Genomic DNA, 22,570 nt, shown 5'->3' with positions numbered 1-22,570 from the left:
TCCAAATAAGGACACTTTCTAACTAGCTGCACACATGGGGATCTGAATGCTTCACATCATGTAGCTAAGATATGGACTTGTTGTAAATTGAGTAGCATGGCACATGATGGCCACTAGAGATGGAGCCACTCTCCACCAAAAGGACTGAGCCAGATTGGGCCTGGGATTATGTATAGCCTAGTGACACACAATCTCATGCCCTCTAAGGGTCATCTAGCATAGATGTGTATGATTCTTTCTATGTTTCCATAGTCACAAATCTGTTATAGAATATTTTTGTAAGTTTCCTGTAGTCTCCTAAGAAAGTATTACCTTGTGCTCCTTTATTTCTTGCTTGTTATTGTTATGTCATTTTAAACGTATAGTGATGTGAGACGAATAGTACAAAGTACAACCCTTACCCAGACACAACACTTGCTTACATTTCACCCCATTGCTCTATCATTTTCTTTACTCTTGCTAAATATTTATTTGTGTTTTTTTTCTGAAACACTTGAGAGTAAGTCTTAGACATCATTCCCCTTTGTCTTGATGACTTCAGTGTGTATTTACTAGGAACAAAAGATATTCTCTTACATAATCTGCATAACTGCAAGCATTAAAAAAAACAAACTTAACATTGATATATTACTATTATGTAATCCATGGTTCATAGTCAAATTTTATCAATTTTCCAGGGTGTTTTTTATAGTTATTTTTTTTTTTTCTAGTCCAAGTTTTAACCCAAGTGTGTGCTTTGATGTAGTTATCATGTCTCTTTATTCTGGAACTATTCCTGTCTTTCTTTGGTCATTCATGATCTTGACATTTTAAAAATGTACAGCTTGTTATTTGACAGAATGCCCCTCCGTTTGGGTGTGTTTGATATTAACTCATGATTAGACATTAGATCATGTATCTTTCGTGAGAATACAAAGGAATGATGATGTATCCTCCTTGGTGCTTCATAGCAGGTAGCGCAAAGATTAGCTTACTCCCATTACTAGTGATCTTAACTTTCACCAGTCAGTTTAAGTGCTTCTACCGAGATTCTCCTCTGTAAAGTAACAGTTTTTTTCTTTGTAATTAATAAATAGCTTAAGGTGGCATTCATTGATGATTTTTATCTGAATCATTTACTACCATGATGTTGCAAAATGGTAATTTTTCTAACTCCTTCTATATCAAAGAACTTTTTCTCTCCCATTATGTATTTATTTTCATAATTTGGATTTGTGGATTTTTATTGTAGTCAAAGGGTACAATATTTTATTATCATTATGTGAGGTAATGGATGTATTAAGGAACTCCATGGGGGAAACCCCTTCACAATGTACATGTGTGTGAAATCACCACATACACTTTAGATATCTTACAATTTTATTTGTCAATGATACATCAGTAAAGCTGGAAAAGTACATTCTCAGACCATGGAATTTGACTTTACTTAATATATACAATAATTAATGATTTTGAAGAGTGCTAGTTTTGTTTTAATTAGCCTGCAACTTCCTTAATAATCTACTATTTCTTTTTTTAAAAAAAAATATGGTATGAAGCTCACCACCATCAGTGGCATGATTTTATCTTTTAGATTTTAGGTGCTTGTACAGTCACATTAATCAAACCTCCTGTAAGTTTTTCCTGTTTGCTTGTACACCCTCATCACCTCAAAGAACAAAGGTCAGGAATGGATTGAAATATATTAATAATAAATAATTGCTCCTAATTATTTAATTATTATTGATTCATTTCTTCTGTGTGGTTTAACTCAGTAAGTGTTATTCATTCTGGCTTTTAATAGGTCTGTTTTGTTTGGGATACCTTCTGGTCACTTTCTCTTTGAAAACCCTACATAGTAGTGTTTCCATAATTGGACTTTATTTGCCTAGGTATAAATCTATAGTCTTGGACCCCAAAGTAAAACTGTGGGAATAAACTTCAGTGTGAACCTATTGATTACCATTGCTTTTCATATTGTCATTGAACAAGGGAGGCATGGATATATTTCATTGATATTGTACCCACAAAACTCTGTATGGTAGTTCAAAGGCTAAAGAACAAGGAATCTATGAATTGTGAAACTTCCTAGGGGAAAATTTCTTGGAGGAAAATTAGTTTGGAAAGATTTCAAATATAGGTCAGAAGTAAGGAAAACATACATATTGTGCCTTTTTGACAGGCCTCTTTTTGGACTTAGGAAAACAGGTGGGGTTATTAGGAGTGAAGGAAGGAATCTACTGGGGCAAAGGCATTGAAATAAGATTGACCATCCATTCGGCAGGTTATTTAGGGCTTGTGCTAGTTTTGTGCCCAGCCCAAATAAGGCATTCTGTTGCTTGGGGAAGTATTTTCCCTAAGATACTCTAAGTCCTTATTATGTTCTGTGGTATTTTTAGAAAACAGCCTTGGTTCTCCATTAGAGGGAGGTTTACTTGAGTTTGCAAGTTGTTATTTTACAAGGTGAAAACCACACTGATGTAAAACTTCACCATAAATATGGTCTTAAGTGGCACCTACTCTTAATCATATTTAGATACTTTCATGGAGAAAGAGTTTCTGTTTGTTTGCATTTAATTTTAGGGAAATGCTATGTGTTTCACAATGGCCTCAACTCAACCTCTCTGAAATGTTGTTGGTGCTGGAAACACAGCACTCTATAGTAGGTTTACATTTATTTGCTGGAATAGATGATAAAAAAGTTAAATATCTCCATGCTGCCTGCAGTAGTATATAGAAAATGAGTTCAGATGACCTCTATCTATCTCCAGAAGGTACGGCTTCCATTCTTCCCACACTGATTCAAACAACCTAAAAAATAAGTCCAGTTGCAGAGACTGAACGCTGCCACTCTATTGTGTGGGTGCACAGTGGCTTTCCAGTTCAGCCTTGCAAAGCTGGCTGCGGCTCAGTGATTGCACATCAGCTCTGCAGCAGAGAGCTTCAACATGAGGGTGATGAATCCACCCAAATTCAACAGAGTATTGCTCACACTCATTTTAATGAGAGGGCCTTTGCCTGTATGCTATTGCTGTTTTCCTTTTTCTTACAAGAATGTATTTACCATCATTTAGTCAGTTAAGTGGGGGACTGTTTTTATATTTTAGACTGTGAGTTGATTATTTCCTCATTTTTATGACCAACTGATGACTAGTTGCAAGTTAGAAGCAAATGTTGATTGATGATAATATTTATTAAATGCTTGCCAGTACTAAATGTAGCATAAAACATATGAAACCATGTTTCCTGTCATCTAACGGCTCATTATCTAAGATAATAAGATAGTCATATATTCACCCTTCTGCCTTACTTACCCATTAGTTCCAAAGGAGAGTAGCAATTAGTCTGTGAGTGAAACAATACCTTCTCTAGACATTCTTAATTAAGTCAGCTGTTGGTTCAGTAGAAGATATTTGAGAATGTTTTGGGGAGGGGTAATTGATTACAAGTGCGCCCAAGGGAACTTTTTGGATGATGGAAATGTCCCATGTTGATTGTGCTTGTGGCTACATGAGTGAATACATTTGTCAAAACACATCAAACTACATATTGAAAGTGGATGAATTTTAATGTATTTAAATCATACCTTGCTTCTAGTTTATAAAGCAATTTTAGACGTTAATGTAAAGCCAGACTAACTGATAGAATGTTCTTCAAAGTATATGAGCTATCAATTCACAGAAAAGGAAATACAAATTGGAAAGTATATGTTGAGGCTATAATCCTCTCAAAATAAAGGAAAAACAAATGAAAATAACATGAAATATTCTTTTTCACCTGTAAGTTTGGGGGAAATTATTGATAACAAACACACAGTGCAGAAAAATAGACACTCTCATACTTAACTGGTTGAAGTATAGATTGGTACCATTCCTATGGAGGGTAGTTTGGCATTAACTCACAAAATTGTGAGTGCATATAACTTTTGAACCAATCATTTCATTTTGGGGGAACTTGTCCAACAGGTATAATTGCATTCATGAAAAATAACATATGTATAACACATTACTTGTAGAATTGTTAATAATTTCAGATGATGGTTCAAATGTTCCAAAATAGGGGACTGGCTAAGTGAGTTATGTATGGCTTATCCATGCAATGAAATATGTGTAGCCATAAAAATGAGACAGTCTTTATGTTCTGGTACAGATAACTCTTAATAATGAAGTGAAATGACAAGTTACACTTTCCAGGAAGATAGAGTGGATGCAATCTTCCCTTTTCCTTTCCCTAAGCACAAATAAAAATTCTGGACATTATATGTGTAAACAAAGAAACAAAAACATAAGAAAACTCTGAAAGATGGAGAGAAGGCACAAGAGATAGGAATCTCAGAACCCAAGAAAACCACGGTGGTGAGTGCCCTGGGTTTCCTTTTTGCCTCATATATTCCAGACTTGCTGCTGAAAAAGTGGCAACTTGGAAATGCTAATGGGAGAAGACAAAAATGCCTCAAAAAAAGCTTACTCTCTCTAGCCAAAAGATTAGGAAATGGGAAGGCTAGCAGAACAGAAAACTTTTAAAGAATAACTACTCCAGTCAAACCCCACAGAAAAAAACTATGGCCCCACCCCCAGACATACAAGCAAAGGCTGAGTAGGGAGACAAGATTTCCATCCCACTTTCTTCACACCCCTTTTGTCAGGGTGGTGTCAGAGAATGTGTAGCAAGCAGGGAGACTGAACTTTCATCTATGCTGGGGATAAATTTGACTTAATAAAAAATTAAATTTGTTTTTGAGTGACACCATTGGAGGATGAAAAGACAAGCCTAGATTGGGAGAAAATATTTGCAAACCACATATCCAACAAAGGACTAATAAGTAAAATATATGAAGAACTCTTAAAACTCAACAGTAAAAAAAATTTCAAATACAAAACAGGCAAAACGTGAATCATTTTACTGAAGAGGATATACATATGGCAAATAAACACATAAAAATATGTTCAACATCATTAGCCACCAGGGCAATGCAAATTAAAGCCATAATGAGATGTTACTACCCACCTTCCAAAATGACCAAAATAAAAACTAGTGACAATACCAAATGCTGGTGAGGATTTGGAGAAACTGGATCACTCATGTATTGCTGGAGGGAATGTTAAATGGTACAGCCATTCTGGAAAACAGTTTGATAGTCTCTCATAAAACTAAACATGCAATTACTTTGTCATCCCTAAGTTTTACTCCTGGGAATTTATTCTAAAGAAATTAAAATTCAGGGCACCTGGGTTACTCAGCTGGTTGAACATCTGACTTCGGCTCAGGTCATAATCTCACAGTTCCTGAGTTTGAACCCTGCATCAGGCTCTGTGCTGACAGCTCAGAGCATGGAGCCTGCTTCAGATTCTGTGTCTCCCTCTCTCTCTGGCCCTCCCCTACTTGTGCTGTGTCTCTTTCTCAAAAATAAAAAATAAAACATTAAAAAATTTTAAAGAAATGCAAACTTATGTTCACACAGAAACCTGTACATGAATGCTTATATTGGTTTTATTTATAACAGACAAAAGTTAGAAATATCCCAATGAGTGAAAACTTAAAGAAACTGTGGTTTACCTTTACCATGGAATACTACTCTGTGAGAAAAAGGAATGAACTATTGATATATGCAACAACCTGAAAGAATCTTTACAGAATTGTGTTGCATGAAGAAATTAAATTCCTAGAGGTTACATACTACATAATTTCATTTATATAATGTTCTTTTTTAAAATTTTATTTATTTTTGAGAGACACAGAGACAGTGTGAGCAGGGGAGGGGCAAAGAGAGGGAGAGAGAGAATCCCAAGTAGGCTCCATGCTGTCAGTGCAGAGCCCAAAGCAGGGCTCGAACCCACGAAATGGTGAGATCATGACCTGAGCTGAAACCAAGAGTTGGATGCGCCTAACCCACTGAGCCACCCTGGTGCCCCTCATTTATATAATGTTCTTGAAATGAAAAAATTATAGAAATGAAGAACTGATTTGTGGTAGGAAGTGGGTGTGGCTATCCAAAGGACGGGGGAAGGATCTTTGTGATGACGGAACTGTTCTGTGTCTAGACTGCATCAATCTCAGTATCTGGATTGTGATATTGTACTATAGTTTTGAAGGATGTTACCATTTGGGGAAAATGGGTAAAGGATGCAGGGTTTGCTCTGCATTATTTCTTACAACTGCATGTGAATTATCTCAAAATAAAAAGTGTAATTTAAAAAAGTCAATATGCAGAATAATCTGTCTGATATGCTACATTATATGTAAAAATTGGGAGGAACAATCTGTACTCATTTTGTTTTAAGTGAATAATGGAATGCTAGAAAGACCCACTAAGAACCTTAAAAATCTTGTCACCAATGGAGGAAGGGAGGGAGGGGAAATGGGGACAAGAATAGAAAGGAGACTTCATTTATACTCTTTTAATTTTCCAATTTGTGTATGTTTCTGTTTTAGGTGATAATCTCAGGTAGGCTATCTATCTATCTATCTATCATCTATCATCTATCTATATAGATATTCTTTTGACACAGACCTGCACAGGTCTCCATGCAACTAGTTATGTAACAATTTGTTTAATGCTTGCTAACTGGTTTATAAATGTGAGAAGATTTGCCAAGAGGACAAATCTAGTTGAACAAAATTCAGAACATGGAGAATGGATTAAATAAAGCTGGAATTTGAGTGGTAACATAGAATGTAGTAAGAAATATGAGAAATAAACATACTTGTGAACTCTTATCTAATTTAAATTAATTTTTTCCATCCTCTTTTTCTTCATTTGATATTAACATCCTAGAAACTCTCTTTTGTTGGCTCTGCCTGTTGGGTCACAAAACTTCCCAACTCTTGATCAGTGTCGATTTCATCTGCCTACTTCATTGATTCAACTTTATCTCTTGTTATGCGTGGTGTGTGGGTGTGTGTGTGTGTGTGTGTGTGTGTGTGTGTATTAGGTGAAAGGGGAGTAAGGGATAAGGAGAAATGGCATATCCTACAGTTTAGTTTTTGGGTTTCTAGTCATTTCTCAATTCACTTTCCATCCCAAAAGCCCACATATATTAAACACTTACATGCTGGTCACCATGTAAGTACTTTAAACATTAGTTAACCTAATTCTTGTAACAGTGCTATGAAGAAAGTTGTTTTTTATTGTCATACCCATTTTATGGATGAGTAAAATAAAGCTAAGTGGGGTAAACAACTTTCCCAATGTCATCTAGCTATATGGGATGGAACAAGGATTTAAATTCAAATGTTTCTGACACCAAAGTGTATGCTCTTTGCTGTTCTGCTTATCCAACAGAGGGGTTATTGCATGAACTTTCGGAAAATAGAGGTGATGCCTTGACAAATGACATGTAACACATCTCCTGAAGACTTCATCTGGAGAAAGGTGAGAAATGGGTAATACACTGACCAGATTAGAGTAGTCTGTATGTGAAGTGCCTGGGTTATCATAAATGCTTGGGTCATCATGAAGGAAATGCATTCTTGATAGAAATAATGAAAACCATTATGTAAAAAAAATTGAATGTGAGAAAAAAGAACAAAGGGTTTGAGGTTCTGCATTGGGGTGAAAGACATGGTTGCGACTCTTACTAGGGGTAATTTGTAGTAGAGGTATCTTGGTTAATGAGAGAGAGAGAGAGAGAGAGAGAGAGAGAGAGAGAGAGAGAGAAGGGAAAAAGAGAGATACTTCTATTGCCTGGTTCTGCTAGGTGTGTTAGGATCTTGTCCAGATAGAGAATGAGGAAGATACGAGGAGTGGCTACATGACAGAAAGGGAGAGGCTGGTGATGTAAAGTATATGTGGAAGGTGATTAAGATGATTAGAATGGCTGAACTTGTTTAAATAGCATACTTGGAAAGAAAAGAACAGTGCCAGAATGAAGATTAAGAAAAGCAGACTCCTAGAGAAACAGAGGAGGAAAGAGAGAGTTGACTATGAATCAGTTCAATGACAGCTTGAGAAAATTGAAATAGGTCTTTGAAAGGAACTATCAGATGTGTTTTTGTATAACTGTTTAAGATAGGATGGTTCACTGTGCTGAATTATATCCATGCATAATCTTCAGTTAGTTTTAGGCTGATAGAAACATCACTTTCATGTAGCCTGCTGTATCTCACTTCTCATGTTTGGGTTTCTGCCACTGAAAGTGCACTCAGGGACCAGAGCCATAACACCGTGCCAAGTCCCATTCCAACTCTAAAATTGGCCATCATGGCCTTTTGGGAACCTCAAAGATAGTCTTCAGTTATAAATTGTCTCCTTTCCTTTCCACACCTCTTCACTTTATGAAGCCAGAATTAATGCCTGGCTTTCCCAGATAAATCTTGGGTGGCTGCCAGACCTGACTGGGACAATGGTTTAGAAAAAGCCTCTCGTTGACCTTGGGGAATTTGCACAAAACAAGGGAGAAATACCCCTTGCTGTGGTCCACACCTCCGGGACTTAATGGACCAAGTAACTAACTGCACACAAGGGAGCTCTGCCTGGGGAGACAGCCTCCATGTTAATCCTATGTCTTCAAGAGAGAAATTCTGAGCCCAAAAGGCTGTTGTCAAGGTCATCTCCTTGTTGAGAGTCCTTCCTCCAAAGTCAGCATCCCTCATTGCACTGTCTGATTGCAATGAAAGTCTCTTCATGACTTAAAAATTATCACCCAATCTACAGTTTGGGGGATGTATAGTAGACTTCTGTGATATGTTAAATCACTGTGTTCCAGTATCTAGCACAATGTATGCCACTGATATTTAACCCAGAAGAAACATGACACCCAGATTGCTAACAGACACATGAAAAGATGCTCAGCATCACTCATCATCAGGGAAATACAAATCAAAACCACAATGAGATACCACCTCACACCTGTTAGAATAGCTAAAATTAACTCAGAAAACACAGATTTTGGTGAAGATGTGGAGACAGGGGAACACTTTGCACGGCTGGTGCGAATACAAACTTATGCTACCACTCTGGAAAACAGTGTGGAGGTTCCTCAGTTTATCCAAAGGATACAAAAATGCTAATTTGAAGGGTCACATACACCCCATTGTTTACAGCAGCACTATCAACAATAGCCAAATTATAGAAGGAGCCCAAATGTCTACTGACTGACAAATGGATAAAGAAGATGTGGTAATGGAATATTACTCAGCCATAAAAAGAATGAAATCTTGCCATTTGCAACAATGTGGATGGAACTAAAGTGTATTATGCTAAACGAAATAAGTCAGCTAGAGGAAAATAAATATACGACCTCGCTCATGTGGAATTTAAGAAACAGAACAGATGAACATAGGGAAGGGAAGGAAAAATAAGATAAAAAGAGAGAGGGAGGCAAAATATAAGAGACTTTTAAATATAGATAACAAACTGAGGGTTGCTAAAAGGGTGTTGGGTGGGGGGATGGGCTAAATGGATAATGGACATTAAGGAGGGCACTCATTGGGATGAGCACTGGGTGTTACATGTAAGTGATGAATCATTAAATTCTACTCCTGAAATCATTATAATACTATCTGTTAAATAACTTGGATTTAAATAAAATTAAAAAATTAAAATTTTTTTCTATAGCGAAATGGTTACTACGGAGATTACGACTACTTAGCAAGAATCAGACATAGTCTAAAGTTTAAACAAAGTGGTAGGAGAGAATAAGGTAAACTTTGGTGCAGTACTGAGGAAGTTTATATTCTTCCTGGTTAAAACTCATCAGATAAAACACTGAAATTAAAAATCAGATACTCAATGCTAACCTACATTCCTCAGGGCCAGGGCCTCCAATAATGAATGGGATCTAGATAAATGGGTTCTAAAAATGTAATTATTATTTTTTGTTTAAATTTTTTAAAATGTTTATTTATTTTTGAAGGAGAGGCAGAGCATGAGTGGGGAAGGGGCAGAGAGAGAGGGAGACACAGAATCTGAAGCAGGCTCCAGGCTCTGAGCTGTCAGCACAAGCCTGACATAGGGCTCCAACCCACAAACCACGAGATCATGACCTGAGCCAAAGTTGGATGTTTAACTGACTGAGCCACCCAGGCGCCCCTAAAAATGTAATTATTAATTTAAGTATCATGTAATGATTATGGTCTCTTAAGAAGAGCCCTTTTCTTTTGGAATGTGATCCTAAAATTCTTACAGATGAAATAATATCATGTCTGGGGTTGGCTTCAAAATAACCCATGTGTGAGGGCAAGGGAATAGAGGTACAGATAAGGAATTGACAGGGTGTTAATAATTGTTGAATTTAGGTGATGGGTACATGAGTATTTATTACATCACTCATTCTACTTTTTCATATTTTTTCCATTATAAAAAGTAAAAAAAAATAATATCACATGATGGTCACACTTAGGACCATTTAGTTCTTGTGAACATCATTATTCTCCTCAAAGATCATCCAAAAGTTCATAGCAACTGTACATCATATTTACTACTTACCTCTGTCTCCTAGGTCTTCATTTAGCAAGCAATGTTGACAAAACGTATTTTCTTTTCAAGGCTCCAGGGAATTCACCTTGTTAAGTCAAGTGGGGAAGAATCTATACCACGTTCACTTGTGCTTCTAAGGAAGTTCTCCCTGCTGGGTCAAGAGACTTACATGTTCAATGCTCCAAAAAAGTGAGATTCTAAAAAAGGAGCACAGACTGTGGACAGAATTTAGTTTTATTAATCTCTTATGAGTCCTGGAGTGAAACCCCTGTCAATAAATGTTTATATGATTAATTTAAGTAGAATTTTCTAGAAAATTTCAATAAGTGCATTTCAAATGCTCATCTTTTGCAAAATGCCAGAGATTACTGAGTTCAGTTACAATTTAATCCAGAAAAACAACACTTTCAAATATACTGATTTTTTTTACAGTTGGCCTTTGCCATGCACAGTTCCCAGGTATATTATGGCAGTTATGGCTTAAATAACAATGTAGGAACCATAATTGTTAGTGCAGGTACAATAGGTAGAAAAATAGAGATGGATATAGTTTATTCATTAATCAACTATTTATGAGGGAATTATGACATGACATTATATGATCAGACTCTAGAACCAGGCTGCCTGGTCATATCTCATGTGGTGTTGGGCACATTGTGAAACTTTTCTGTCTCACTTTTCCCCAGCTTTGTCATAGTTGTGTGAATCGACCAAGTTAATAATCGTGAAGGATCTAGAGCAGAAGTAGCTCTCGCACTCATGGAGTGTGTTGTTAGGCATCAATTCTAGAATTTAATGCTGGAAAAAAGACTGGAATGTCTACTTGTATCCTCTTATTGTATATGAGGAGGCTGTAAAAAATACCAATGCCCAGGCTCCATCATCAGAGATTTGGGGTCTGGGATAGGGCCCCTAGGGTGAGTCTACCATGTAACAGGGATGAGAACTTGGGCTTGAAAGTTACAGAAAACCATCCTACTGGAGGCTTTCTGCTCAACTTTAATATCTAACATCTGGATGGAACATTTTATGTGGGATACCAGCCTTTCTTCCACAAGTCTCTGCATCTGTTCATACTATGTTAAAGCAGAGCAACACAAACATATAATTAGCATGCTCATGCCTAATATTTATTCCTGTGAAAACCTCTGATTTTTCCCAGCTTAAAAATAGTTGTTTGCTTTAAAATGCCATATGTGAAAAGGCCAGCATTGCTAGGGGTAGAGGTAAAAGCATTTGGCATAAATCTGAAGCTAAGAAAGGAGTTGGGACTCAGCCAGTAAAGTTGCTTTAGACAGTGACAGTTTTCTGCCATCTAGTGGATAGTTCAAAGAATAAAGTATGTCTTTATTTTAAGATCACAAAGCTATGAATTCCAAGCCTCCTGATGCTGGAAAGGAATATTTTCGTGTCAACAAAAACAGTTCTCCACAAATTGCACCTCAAATCTATTCTTGCATTTTTATTGATTTGTTGACTTCTTTTTTTTAATGTAAAAAATGCATGATGTCTTGTTACTTCTTTTACTGTTGCTAAACATAATTGTGGATCATAAGGTATGATCCCATTTTATCATGCCTTACAAGAGTAAGGGTGAATACAGTACGGTTAGATATTTTGAGAGATGCACCACATCCACATAACTATTATTGCAGTATATTGTCACAATTATTCTATGATATTATTAATATCATTGTTAACCTCTTAGTTCGACTAATTTATAAATTAAACTTTATCACAGGTATTTATGTAAAGGAGAAAAACATAGTATATACAGGGTTTGGTATTATCTGCGGCCTCCACTGGGGGTCTTGGATGTGTCCTCTGCAGATAAGGGGGGATGGTGGCTACTGTATGCTGAATTTCTAAGTGTTTGAATAGTTACAGGCCTGTGGCATAGATAAATGTGGCTCCATATTTGGCTCTTTTAAAAAATACCTATATTTGACTCTTAAAATTTCTCCTTTCTCCAATATTGGAAGAGGCAGTCATATCCAAGGTTAAAAGCATGTGCTCTAAAGTCAAACCTCCTGATTTAAAATTGAGGATCTCCCTTGGCCTAACTATGGGAATTTGGAGAACTTAATCTATTTGTTCCCCAGCTTTCCTATCTGATAATGATAGTACCTGACTCATAGGGCTGCTAGAGGGATTAAATCCATGCAAAGCGCTTAGTGTTCAATGTCATTACTGTTTTTACCATTGTTATTTGTTTACATGTGTACCCATATTTACTAATATGAGGAAGAAGTTCAGAACTGGCTTGTACTGAGACTCAATTCAATTTAAATAATCAACAAACATTTGTTTAGGCTTATATTATATTCAACATTATGGGGGATGCAAAGCTGAATAAGACATTGCCCTGTTCGTGAGTCAATGTTTTCATAAGCTAATGGAGGAGACTTAACTATAATTCAAAGCAAATGCAGTGAGTGTGAGACCAGAGTTATCATAACCAAAGTATGGGGGAGAGGGAGGATGTTTCCAGCTGGAGAACTTGACTTATGAGCTATAACTTAAGTAATGGGTAAATTGTAATGGAAATTAAATTGTGTAAATAGGAATGGTAGGGAAGACTCCCTAGGTAGGAGACTATTTTAAGCAAAGGAACCAAGTTGGAAAAAATCTAGGATTTATTTATTTTGGGAGCAATGAGTAATATGATCTGGCTAAATCGCAAGATTTCTTCATTCTTATTTGAGCTCCTACTCTGCCAGGCTCTGTTCTAGATGGTACATATATGTTTGTGAATAGAATAGAAAAAGACTCCATCTTCAAGCATGTGTATTCTAGTGTGGAAGATATACTGGGACAGAAACCTGAGAAGAGGTGGGGGGGCTAGATTTTGGAGGGGATCTAGTGGAGAGCCAACAAAGGCTACTAAGCAAGATGAAACCATGATCAAGCATTACTTAAGAAATATTTATCTGTTGGAGGCAATGTGTAAGATAGACAAAAGAATGAGGCCATCAAGGCACGGAAACATATTTCTTTTTTTTTAAATGTTTATTTATTTTTGAGGGAGAGTGCACGTGAGTGGGGGTAGGGCAGAAAGAGAGGGTGACAGAGGTTCCCAAGCAGGATCTGAGATGACAGCAGAGAACCCTATGTGGGTCAAAAACTCACGAGCTGTGAAATCATTACCTGAGCCAAAGTCAGATGCTTAATCTCCTGAGCCACCCAGGTGCCCCAGAAAGATAACTCAATAGGAGGCAATTTGAAGAGTCCAGGTGAGATTTAAAGAAGCTGTGCACCACGGAAGTGAAAAGGACAAACTACAAAGATATCCGGCAGGTGGAAGATTGGTACCAGCAGGAAGTGGGCATGTGCTCAATGACGTGAAATGACGATTCTAGGTTTGTTGCAGAGGGGAGGGAGCCTAAACCATGTATCCAGTGTACCATTTGCAGATCTGGCAGTGTAGACTCTGGAGGCAGACCTGCCTATGTTGCAATCAGTCAAGGAAATTATTTTATCTATTTAAACCTCAGTGTCCTCATCTGTACAGTAGGAATAATTAAAAGTATCATTTTATCAGATCGTTGTGGAAAACAACGACAACTACTTCCACATTACTGGGGATACGGTGAACACTTGACCCTGGAGTCTGGAACTGGGGGAGTAAAGAAGTAACACAGAGCCACCTACACCTGCTTGCATTGGCATCAGATGTATTTGAAGGGGTATTTGCTCTCACCTTGATATTACAGTTATTCACAAAGAAGATAATTAGCTGAAAAATTTTCACAATTACTCCACATTAGAAAATGAACCACAAATCAAAGGATCTTATTTTGCCTTTGGGAATCAAAATAGTTGTGAGTTTTGATATTATTCTGCTCATTTCAGTAGCTGTAAACATGAGGGACAAATAGATATTTCATGAAAAATCTGAGTGAGAATGAGACTAAAGTTTCAATCCCCAGAATGTTTTCTTCTCCCCAACCTCAGGGCCTGTCTCTGAACACTTGTTGGCTGCAGACCTCTATTATCCCATCCTTCGAAGCTACACACAAAGCTTAATATAGAAGCATGAGGCAGCAGAAGTGTGGGTGCTGGTTAAAGATCAGGCAATACAGGGGTGCCTGGGTGGCTCAGTCAGTTGGGTGCCAACTTCAGCTCAGGTCATGATCTCGCAGTTGGTGAGTTCAAGCCCTGCGTTGGGCTCTGTGCTGACAGCTCAGAGCCTGGAGCCTGCTAGGATTCTGTATCTCCCTCTCTTACTGCCCCTCTGCTGCTTTCTCTCTCCCTCTCTCTCTCTGCCCCTCCCCCACTCATGCTCTGTCTCTCAAAAATAAATAAACATTAAAAAGAAGGTTAAAAAAAAAGACCAGGCAATGCAGATCCCAAAAGTGCCTAGGTGCTTATTTTCTGGGTTTCCACCCAAAATAATTCTGTGAATAGTTGGAATCTAAGTCTGGAGGGAATTAATGCACATTAAGAGAAAGAGGACACTGAAACAGGGGAAGTGAATCTGTCAAGAAAAGGGGAAGCTTAATAAGGAGAAACAAGAGGAATGCTGTACCCTGATAGGACTGAGGCAGCCCATGCATGCTGTTCTGGCATGATAAGAGAATTTCAAATGCCCAAAGCTACACATAGTCAGCAATCAGTTAAAGTAAAATCCTCTGTACTTTTGAGAGACACAGAGAATGCATTTTGCAGTTTAAGCGAAGCAAGTGCAATTATATTTCTGTCTGTAAGTACATGATACAAAACTTGGGGGACAGATTGACTCCAAAGTTGGCAGGCATGGGATGGTCTGGCTTAACCTAAAGCTGTGCAGTGTATACAGAATCTACTTCAGATGCCATAAAGGAAAACTTCAGATGCAGTTCTTCTTCAGAGCACCTGAAAAATAAGTGTCTCAAGACACCCAAATGAATGCCAATTGAGAGAGGCACACTGTCTCATGATATAAGGTTAGGTGGAATTTGCAGGAAGGATAATAGAGTTGCAGTGAACTATCTGCACAACACTGAGTTCCATCTATCCCAGAAGACAGCGAAAAATTTGAGTGGAACTCAGAATTTAAGGCCAAGGACATAGACTTGGGACTCAGCTGCACAGAAAAGGCAGTTGAAATCATGAGGAGTTCATCACGAGGAGTTCAGAGGAGTTCATCAGCATAGAAAATGAGCTCAAGGAGCTTGAGGAGAGAATATGTAGAAATATCTGTTTTTAAGGAAGAGATGAATGGTGTGCAAAGTTTTAGGAGACATAGGAAAACTGGTGCCATAAATGCCATTGGAATAAAAGTGTTTTTTGCTAATATTAACATTTTATTTTTCTTCTTTGCAGACTTTTCCTTCACACATAAATAAATAACATTGGATCATATCATACCTGTTATAACATTCTTTTTCCACCTAACCCTACGTCATGAACATTTTCCCATGTCATTAAGTAGTCTTAAAGTTATTTTTTAATCGCTGTTTTAAAAGCATTTCATTGCAGTTATGTACCATAATTAATTTTTCCCTTTTATTGTACATATTTAAAAATCCCCTTTATTTGGACTTTTAGGTTGTTTTCTTGGGAGGGGAGGCTATTTTAACAACGCTGCAATAAACATTCTAGTGTAGAAATATTTCTATGGCTCTTATGTGACTTCCCCAGCATAAGTTCCTAGGTTTCAGAATATCCTGGTCAAAGCTTATTGAAAACATTTTAAAGGCTCTTTTTTAGATGCATTGCCAAATTGTTTTCCAAAAGTGTTTTTCTCTCCTCAGCAGTGTATGAAAGTAATGAGACAAATGTATTGAACGTGAAAAAATATCTCATAAATGTAAGGAGAATATTTAATATCATTATAATTTTAGAAGATCTGTTTCCAAGACTGCTATGAGCATCTACTGATGGGACTGCCTCCGAGCATTTGTGGGTTTTTTTAAAGTTTTTGAAATTATTTAATTTTTTAAAAATAAAAATTATATATATTTAACACATACACCATGATCATTTGTTATACATATACATTGTGAAGTGAGGACTATAATCAGATTTTGAAAAAAACGAGGAAAGGCCAACAATAGCAAATACCTCACAACAGCATAAAAAGCTGAAGAGAAAATGATTATTGACTTTGGCGACTACATAACCATTGGTGGCATCTGAGAGAGTAATTTCCCTTGCAGGGAGGAGACACACACCATATTGCAGTTCTCAAGAACAAAATTTTATTGCAATTTTTGGTCCATTAATTTTGTTTCCTGTGAATGCCTTGTAGTTTTGGAAATTTTTTATTATATGATAGGGAAAACAGTTTAAAAATTCAAATTAATTTTCTATTTTTTCAGGACTGTCAACTTTTATCACCACTCTTTTTTCTCCATTTTTTCCTTTATCCGTATTCCATCAATTTCCTCTTTGAGGACTTGGGTTGGGATTCTCAGATCAACAGCTTCATCCATGAAGAGACAAACCAGGGAGAGGCTGTCATTTGTATAAAGAAAGAATAAGCCCTTGGGATTCAGTATGTGGACTACCATAAATATCAAACTTGATTTTTGTTTTTGTGTGTATGGGAATAGCATTTAATGTCACTGTTTGAGTCATTGAATGGATGTCTGTTGAGCTCATTACTGTTTCTTGTTCAGAGAACCCTTCATGGACATCCACTCCATAAGTTTATTACCATTTGTGGGAAAATATTTGACCCAAATACTCTGTGCTCCTCTGTGACATGGATCATAATTCTATCACAGTGAGCTGTTTCCTTTCCAACCCAGAGATATACAATCCAGTCATTCCAGATACACATAAATCCTGTTATTTCTTTTATAGACTCAATGTTGAGCACAAATCTCATTTTTCACTCCTTTCTGGTTCCCAGTTTGAGAAATATCTCCCCCACCTTCATATTCAACAAGGTAGCTGGTCCTAAAGCTGGTCATTTGGGAAAATTCAGAATGGTCAGAATTCTGAAAAGAACTTCTCTGATTCTCTCTGGATGATTCATATTTAGTACCATCTGGGAAGCTATGCAGATGTCTCAGTGAATGGACTCATTTCTAATTCCTCTTGAGTTGGGTGGTTTAAGGGAAGACTTTTGGTATCCTTGCTCCTTGGTGTCCCTTTGTTATGTTGGCATAAAGAAAAAATCCAGATACAGTAATTTCTGAGAAGTTGGAAGGTCAAACTATATTATGACATATTTTCCCAAGTTTTGATAGATATTCTTTGCCTCTCTCTAAAAAGAGGTCATCACATTCCCCAATCATTTCTTTACAGTTATCCCAGCTAACTCTTAAAATGTTTCTGGTCAAATAATGAAGATCTAAAGGTTTGATGCTTTGGGGAAAGAGGTTCAGGATAAAAGTAATATCCTGCCAATTATAATTTCTAGTGATATTTTGACTCTTTTGTTGAAGAAACACTATTCTAAGGCATACAGTTTGTCTTTTGTGTACCCATCCAAAGTTCATTATATTTGAAGGCCACGTGATTTTCAAAAATGAATTAGAAATGTTTGGTAAGAATAAGAAACTCTTAAATATAGAGAGCAAACTGAGGGTTCCTGGAAGGGTAGGGGGATGGGCTAAATGGGTAATGGGCATTAAGGACGGCACTTGTTGGGATGAGCACTGGGTGTTTTACATTAAGTGATGAATCACTACATTCTACTCCTGAAACCAATACTACACTATATGTTAACTAACTTGAATTTTAAAAAAATGTTTGGTAAGAGATGTTTTTCCAAATATTTCTTTGTGGAACACACTTTGACATTAGAAGAACTCATAATCTGACAAAATTCTGAAGAGAACCTAACTAATGCTAATAGTGTGAATTAGCTAGTTTCTTAAGGGCTTGTGTTATAGACACAAACTTTGCTTTAGATAAAATAAGAGTTTGAAACCACTATGATTTTTTTTGAAGTCTAATTGACATATAATATTATATTAGTTTTGGGTGTATAACATAACGATTCAGTATTTGTATGTATTGCAAAATGATCACCCACAAGTCATCACGCATAGTTATGGGATGAGACTTAAGATCTGCTCTTAGCAACTTTCAAATATGCAATACTATATATTTAACTATATACTTCAAATATGCAATACTATATATTTAACTATAGTCATCGTTCTGTACATTACATCCCACGACTTATTTGTAACTGGAAGTTTGTACCTTTGACCCCCTTCACCAATTTTACACTCCCCCACCCCCATCCCTGGCAACAAGCAGTCTGTTCTTTGTACCCATGAACTTTATTAATTTTTCTTCTCCAAATTTTTATTTAAGTTCCAGTAAGTTAACATACAGTGTAATATTAGTTTCACCTATAAGATTTAGTAATTCATCACTTATATACAACACCCAGTGCTCATCACAAGTGCTGTACTTAATACCCATCACCTATTTAACTCCTTCCCCCACCTCCTCCCTTCCAGTAACCTTCAGTTTGTTCACTATAGTTAAGAGTCTGTTTCTTGGTTTGCCTCTCTTTTTTCTCCCTCCACAAATTTGTTTTGTTTCTTAAATTCCACATATGAGTGAAATAATATGGTATTTGTCTTTCTCTGACAGACTTATTTCACTTAGCAATTATACTCTTTAACTCCATCCATGTCATTGCAATTGACAAGATTTCATTCTTTTTCATGGCCAAATAATATTCCAATGTGTGTGTGTGTGTGTGTGTGTGTGTGTGTGTGTGTGTGTATATATATACATATGTATATGTATATATGTATATGTGTACATATATGTATATGTATATATATATGTATATATATATGTATACACACACACACACACACACACACACACACACACACACCCCTTTCTCTTTATCCATTCATCAGTTGATGGGCACTTGGGCTCTTTCCATAATTTAACTATTGTAGATAATGCTGCTACAAACATCAGAGTGCATGTTTCCCTTGGGGCCAGTAGTTTTGTATCCTTTGGGTACCTAGGAGTTTTAAAACTACTAAGAATACCAGCATTTCCTCCAATATAAAAATAATAAGAAATTAGCTAAAGAGTATCTTAGTCAAAACAGGAAAATCAAATTAAAATGAACTTTTTCTGATAGAATATTTTTAGAATCACAGAAATGATAATTAGAAATAAAATAACTCTTAGTTTAAATATTTAAAAATTTTATCACTGTAAAAAAGAGCACAGATGTGTTTCCCTTAGTTTCACAGGAGAGGCATTACTGTTTGGATCAGACAGAATTCAGTTATGCTATTTTTATATTAATGCCCTGAAATGATATCACTATATAGTTAATTTGAGTGTTGTAAAAATGGTTGGGACAAGAAGGTAAAAGTCATCATGCTACCTTATGTAATAGAAGTAGAAGCACCACAAAGCTACTCCATATTGGTACAGTTAATGTAAAAAATAAGTCTCTAAAAACAATTTGAGAAATTTGTACTATGCAAATTTATTCAGTATAAGAAACTTCTGAAAATGACAATTTGTAAAACAAGTAAAAACTGTATTATCCCAATAACAAACATCTATCTATAAATGTATATGATAATAATTTATGTGCTCAATAACTAGATCTAAAACATAGTGTAACAATCATTTTATTTAAAATATGAATTATCAATACATCAAACAGATTAAAAATACTTTTTTATTAAATTCAAAAGTGGTATTACTAACATCAGGCAAATGTTTTTGAGTTAATTTTTCATTTGTGGTTCTATATTTTGCAACCATTTTTAACCAAGGCCATTTGTGACAATGTTATACATTTTCACAATGGTTGACCAATCTTTCACTCCAATGTACAACTTAATGTTTCTTTTTTTTCTTAATGTTTCTTTTAAAGTTATAGTGACTGTAAGTTTTGAATCTATCATGGTACCCCTATCATATTTTAGGTAACCAATGGACCTAGATTGTTCCAATATAACATGTTTATGATTTTGTTAAGTGAAAATTGAAACCTTGGCCACCCCATCTGTTATAGAAACAGAAATTCCTTTCTGCCTTTTTCTTTGTCATGTTTAATCCTAACATGACAACATAAAACATTTTGATTTGTTGACTTGTATTTTCAGCTGTATCAACAAATATAGCTCTTTGCCTCCATTAGCTATTGCTTCTTCTCTCTTTTCTGTAGCCAGGAACCAAATGTGTTACTGCATTAAGAGACTTAGCCTTTGGAACCTTGCCCTCTTCAGTTCTAGGCCACACAGAATCATTAGTATAATGTTCCTCAAACACTGTCATAATGCTTTTCTCCCTCTATTTAAGAGCAGTTAGTAACTTTCTATTGCCTGTTATATCAAATATAAAGCTTTTATGCTAAGAGTTAATATCTGTCTTCATCTGACCTTTTCTCTTTGAGCTATCTCATTTCTTCTTGCTCTTTGGCACAGTCTCTCTGCTACTTCCAAGCCATCTGGTTGTTATTAGCACACAGGATTTGCTTCTAACTGCTTTCCTGCCTGTGCAGATGTCACTCCTTGAATCACTGGGTGCCCACTGCTAACTGAGGCAGTCCGTTCTATCTTTGGATAGGTCAGTTAGAGAGCTTTTCTCTTTACTGACCCCAAATCAATTACAGTATACAGTATAAGGTTTTCATTTTTATCTTTGTGTGTATGGCAGTCTAATGAGGTCTTCTTTCTTAATTGTTTTGTATATGTATATTATGTCCACAGTGGCGCTGTTTATCAGCTTTGGGGAAAGATCTCTACATCTGGCAATTTTTCATTTCCATACCCTGGTCTACCCGCCCACCACCCCAGAACCACAACAGCTCAAACTCTTAACTGAGCACAGTATGTGTTTAATACATATGTGATAACGAAGCTTTATTCTATATATGGAATTATTTATATGTGAAAAATATATACTTAAGTATACGTATCAAAGGATAACAGAATCTCTGTCTCAGAAATGATTCTGTGAATTTTAGTTGTACAGATACAATGCAAGCCTGATCATATGCAAGCTCAGCCCACACACAAGGCAAAATGCTTAAACATTACTAATTGTTTGAGTCAGAAAGCAGTACATTTTGCATGCTTATCTATAATCGGTTATCTTGGCATTGTTACTACAAAACAAAGACAATTATATCTTTCAAATAGCCTTTGTAGCCTGACCTTTTATTAGTGGCTCTAAATTGTTAGCATCTCCAAATGTCCTTGCATTTTAAGCTATTTCAAAAATTGTGTTTCCATTAAAATTTTAATGGAATCTCCTGTGAAACTATTTTAATCATTGTAATCAGCCATATCATATAATTAGATTTTAATCAGGACCTTTAACAGTAATCTGAGAGTAGACACTTATAAAAATGTTATGTCTGTGTGGGTTTCTTCTCCTGACCTCCTCCTACCCCAACCATGTGGCACTATAACAATTGACCATGGAGAAAAAAGTTTGCTTTCCATTGGTCCCACATAATGTGGAAAATATTGCCCAGGAACAGGTAGGTAGGGCCATGATCAGTCGATGTCTAGTAGAAAGATACACATATAGTGACAGGCTTTTCACTAAGGCTGTTGCTTCTCTTGTGACCGATAAACACTGACTTATTTGTAGAATGGCCGCTAAGGTTGGGAGTGTACCTCTGGGCCATGCAGAAGATTGGAACTCTGGGGCATGGTTGGCATGGGGTGAGGTGGATGGCATGGGTGTGGAGGAACGGTGAGGAGGGCTCATCTACAACCCATATTACTCTATTGTACTGCTTTGCAGGTCCTGAATTATCAGCAGTGAATTAATCTTTTTCAGTTCTTATTATTACTAGATTTTGTTAAAGCCCACTTTTATGTCTTCCCATTAGTCATCTATGTAATTTTGGAAGGCAAAATGCATGAAGCTCAGAGCTAATTATGCATTCTATTATGCCTTTAGATATCTGGATGAAAGTCATGTTCCGACGCTCAATCCCTTCCCTAAAACTCATTTCCACGAGTGATGACTTAATGATCTATTTACTTTAAAGGTTTGCCTTTGGGGGACAATGATTTTCCTGGTTAGCTCATTTGAAAGAATAGACTTCTCTTTCATGGAATCTGTAAGTATTTAGAAAAATCATTGGGAGCTTTGAAAATGCAATTGATACAAAATGTGTTGAAACCTATGCTTTAACTATCCCTAGGGAGAGGGGACCCCTTTATATCCATGCAGAGTATGAGAGCCATAGTGTCCAAATTCTCAATTCCATTTGTTAAGCATGAA

The sequence above is a fragment of the Panthera onca genome, chromosome B2 (genome assembly GCF_046562875.1).
Source record: "Panthera onca isolate mPanOnc1 chromosome B2, mPanOnc1 haplotype 2, whole genome shotgun sequence".
NCBI lineage: Eukaryota > Metazoa > Chordata > Mammalia > Carnivora > Felidae > Panthera > Panthera onca.
Note: the sequence above shows the minus strand (reverse complement) of the source record.